This window comes from Fukomys damarensis, unplaced genomic scaffold (assembly GCF_012274545.1).
Source record: "Fukomys damarensis isolate Sample0158 unplaced genomic scaffold, DMR_v1.0_HiC HiC_scaffold_16, whole genome shotgun sequence".
Taxonomy (NCBI): domain Eukaryota; kingdom Metazoa; phylum Chordata; class Mammalia; order Rodentia; family Bathyergidae; genus Fukomys; species Fukomys damarensis.
Window position 1 is genome coordinate 23,332,793 of NW_022900928.1, and position 4,859 is coordinate 23,337,651.

At 38.3% G+C, this 4,859-nt stretch overlaps 1 pseudogene; it reads left to right on the plus strand.

The window, feature by feature from the left end:
- Positions 1-845: 845 nt before the first annotated feature.
- LOC109118655 lies at positions 846-4,859 on the plus strand (annotated as a pseudogene).

Sequence of the window (4,859 nt, forward strand, 5' to 3'; positions counted from 1 at the left end):
AAGGCTAGTGAACATACCCCATTGTCTCACTTGATTACTCATTATGTTTTGGTAAAGCTTGAAATACTGAACCTCAGAAACGTCTTTGGAAATCACACAATAAGCTTCATGTCTGGGTCTAAAGAATTATCTCACCATGCAATGTTACTTTCAGTATTTTCTTACTCAGTTCCAGAATTTATAGTTATGATTCTGCCCAAATCAAATATATTGTTTTCATAATGTCTGCACAAACCAAATGATTGGAACTGAACTATAAAAAGAGTGGAGTATTACAGAGGTGATAAAATATGTAGGTAGCTGAACTGTGGTCAGGATATGTGGACAAGAGCAGGCAAGAGCTTTACGGAGCCATCACAGGGCACAGATTCTGCCCCCACACAGTGTTTGGGTGACACCACTGCACTTTGTCACAAGCGCTTTCTTTCCTTCATGCTTCTACAATCCACCAGCCATTGCTCTGATTAGCATGCTTTGTATTTAGGATGTTTGAAAAGTTATTAACTGCTCAGATTTATTAATCAAGATGTTAGTGCTTCCTGCTAGGAGATTTTATAGACCTTTGCTGTGGTCTCTTTCTGATTTATACTTAAATGCCCAGAGAACATTACCATTTTTATTATTTAATATTTTATTGATTTTCACCGGCTTCTATAGTTTGTCTACAATTCTGGCTTTTTCATTATAGCTCATTGCTCACTGTTGCTCAGTGGTGGTCGAAAAACCATCCCGGATATATGCCTGTGCCCTGGATTGAATCGATGGATACTGACTCTGTGGCAGTAACGTGCTGGTGAGAGTGTTCGTGAAGAACACACAGGTCGGAGATTTTGCATTCACCGAGGATGTCCACCGACATCACGCAAGACCCATTCTACTTCGTCCTCAAGGGCATCCCAGGATTTGAGGACCAGCACGTCTGGATTTCCAGCCCACTCTGCTGCTTCTACATCATCTCCCCGCAGGTAACAGCATCCTCGCTGCCGTGCACACGGAGCCCTCTCTCCAACGCCCGTGTTCCTATTTCTCTCTGTGCGGGCCCTGACTGACCTGGGTCTCACCCTCGCCACCCTGCCCACCATCCTGCAGCTCTTCTGGGTCAGCATTCGCAAAATCAGCTTTGGGGCTTGCTTTGCTCCATTGTTCTTCCTCTGCAGATTCTCCTTTACGGAGCCCTCTGTCCTGCTGGCTATGTCCTCTGAGCGCTCTGTGCCCATCTGCCGTCCCCTCCATTGCGCTTTCATCCTTACCAGTGAGGTCATTGGTAAGATTGGGTTCACCATCCTTTGCTGCTGTGTCCTGGCTGTTCTTCCCTCCCTTTCCCCCCTCAAGCGCCTGCCTTTCTGCGGCTCCCATCTTCTCTCTCACTCCTACTGCCTCCGCCAGGATACGATTCACTTGGTCGATGCTGACACCCGGTCAACAGTTGGCAGGGACTTGCGTTAGGCCTGCTCATCGTTGTAAAGGAACCTGTGCTTGTGCCGTCGTATGCAGTCATCCGGAGAGGTATCCTCGGGGTACCCTCCAAGGCCGAGAGACTGTGTGCCCGCAACAACTGTTTCTCCCACATTCTGGCTCTTCTGGTGCTTCATGTCCCCATGGTTGGTGTGTCTATGACTTACATTTATTTCTTTGTATATGTTGAACCATTCCTGCATCCTTGGGATGAATCCTACTTGGTCATGGAATATAGTCTTTTTGATGATTTGCTACATTCTATTTTAAAGTATCTTATATATGATTTCTGGGTCTTGTTCCTCAGGGAGATTGGCTTATAGTCCTCATTTTTGGTTGGACCCTTCTCTGGTTTTAAAATCAGGGTTAACACTTGCGGGAATGACTTTGGGAGTCTTGCTTCCCTTTCTATTTCATGAAAGAGTTTGAGGAGTCTCAGCATTAGATCTCTAAATTTCCTGTAGAATTCAGCAGTGAATCAGGAACTGGGCTTTCCTCTATTGGTAGGTTACATTAAAATTACATCTTCAAGGGGCCGGGGATTTAGCTCAGCAGTTCTGTGGCCTACCGCAAGCACAAGGACCCGAGTTCGATCCCCGTTACCCCCCCAAAATTACATCTTCAATTTCATTGATAGATATTGAGTTATTTAGACTTTTGATATCTTTGTAATTCAGCCTTGCTAATTCATATATATTTAGGAATCTGTCCATTTCTTCTGTGTATTCCATCTTATTGGAGTAAAGTTTTTCAAAGTAGGTATTTATGATCTTCTAGATTTCTCCAGAATCCATTGTGACTTCCCTTTTTTTATTCCTAATTGCATGGAATTGAGTCCTGTCTTTCCTTTTTGATAAGGTTGGCTAAGGGTTTATCAACTTTATTTAATATTTCAAAGAACCAACTCTTTAATTCATTGATTCTTTGTTTTGTTTTGTTAGTCTCCTTTTCATTAATTTCTGCTCCGGTCTTTATAATTTCCTTGTACCAACTTTGGGCTTGACTTATTCTTCTTAGCCAGAGCAGTTAGGCAAGAGAAAGAAATAAAAGGAATAATAATATAAAAGGAAGAAGTTGAATTATCATCACTTGCATATGACATGATAATCTACATAGAAGACCCCAAACACTCCACAAAAGACTTCTAGAGTTAACAACCACATTCAGTCTAATAAATGGATATAAATCAACAGTCAAAAATCAATAATATTACTGTACACAAGTAATAAACTTACTGAGAGAGAAATTAGGGAAACCACACCTTTCACAATAGCATTGAAAAATGAATAACTCAGGAATCAATTTAATAAAGGAAGTAAAAATGTCTTTACATTGAAAACTACAGTACTCTGAAATAGGAGATCAAAGAGAATATCAGAAAATGGGAAGATATCCCTTGAATTTGGGTAAGAACAGCCATCATAATGAAAATAGCTATACTCCCAAGGTTGGTATACAGATTTAATGCAATCCCAATCAAAATACCAATGGCATACATCACAGAATTATAGAAAACAATCCTAAAATTTATTTGGAACCAGGAGACCTAGAATAGCAAAAACAATTCTGTGCAACAAAAGTAAGGCAGGAGTATCATAATCCCTGATTTGAATTATAGTATAAAGCTATTGTGATAAAATAGCATGGTATTGGGGAAAAAAGACCCAAAGATCAATGGAACAGATCAGAAGATGAGGGAACTAGTCCAAATACACAGCCACTTCATCTTTGACAAAGGAACCAAACACCTTCGCTGGAAAAAGCATAGCCTTTTGAATAAATGGTGCTGGTAAACTAGCTTTCCACATGTGAAAGACTAAAACTAGACTCACATCGCTCATGTGCACTAAGCTAAAATTGAAATGGATCAAAGATCTAAATATTAAAACAGAAACAATCTGCTGAAAGAGAGAATAGGTAGAACTTTTGAAGATATAAGCATAGGCAAAGATTTAATGACCAAAACCCCAATCACACAGGACATATTACAAAAACCGACAACTGGGATATCATTGTAAAACTTTTGCACAGCAAAATAAATCATCAACAGAGTGAAGAGACTACCCACAGAGTGGAAAAAAAATGTTATCAGTGGTTGCTCAGACAAAGGACTAGCATCTAGAATGTATGAAGAACTAAAAAAAGCTCCCTCCCAAATTAGAATATTACACATGATAATTAAAAATGATGGAGTGAACTAAAGAAAATTTTTACAGTGATTGTTTCTTTGTGTTCAGTTTGTTCCTTCTTTTTTAAATTTTATTTTTATTATTATATATTTGTAGTACATAACAATCACAGTCATTATGAGAAGGTGGTCCTGTATGTAACATAGTCTAATTCTTTAAAAACAAGTGATTTTTAAACTTTTCATTATACTTTTTATGCTTCCCAGATTTTCTACATCAGAATATATTTCCTTTGTAATATGAGAAACATTTTTTTTTTAAATGGCATTCATCACCCCCAGACTTGGTGGCTACAGTTCTCAATTAAAAAAAGGCATTTGATTTTTTTTTCTACTCAAAACTCCAAAATATAGGTCTCTTACCTTCAGATTCAAATTTCATGCTTTCTCAAACAGTACCCACTGAGACACTTAATTATGGAGACTCAGCTTTGGGATATCTTGCTTAAAGAAAAATGTCCCCAGGGAAACTAAAAATCGTATGTAAGAAGATGTCCTTTCAGTATTCAAAAAACTCCTAAGGATTTTTCAGCCATGCATAGGGATGTGGTTGTGTGTAGCACCAAGGTGAGTTTGGGCAATTCTTTAAAGACCTATTTTGGGAAAATGCAAAGACACTGTTGACTAGAATTAGAAGAGTTTGGAATATGGGTACAGTTAACAAAAAGCGGTAAGAAGCAATGTATTTCTTCATCTATTTCACTTCTTATGGGATAATGGCCTTTGCATTTTCTGTGTGGCTTCCACTGAATTTAGATTCATTTTCTTTTCATCATGTCAAGTTCATACATGCAAGCATACTATATGATTTTATATATGTTCATATTATATTTATGAGTTGCACTTATATAAAAGGGTAAACGGTCAAAATCTTAAGCTTTAGATTCTTCTGGTTTAGGATTACAAAACAATGATTTCTCCATAGGACAACATTTCTTAAGAGATATTATGAGAATTCCTTTGTTAGAAAGAATATTTTACATGAGACCCTATCAGATCAGTTAGGAAGGTGACATCATGAATCTCTGAAGCTTGTAGTTCTTTGCGCTTCTATTTCAGGGAGTTCTGTGTATTTAAGGCAGTAGGAGAAGTTGCAGCAATGAATTCCAGAAAGTTTTGATTACTGCAATCTTTGTCTTGTGGCTTCACAGCCTTGTAATCCATATTCAGTACTGCAAGTGTCTATTTAATTTTGTAGATGACGAGATGTGATTGA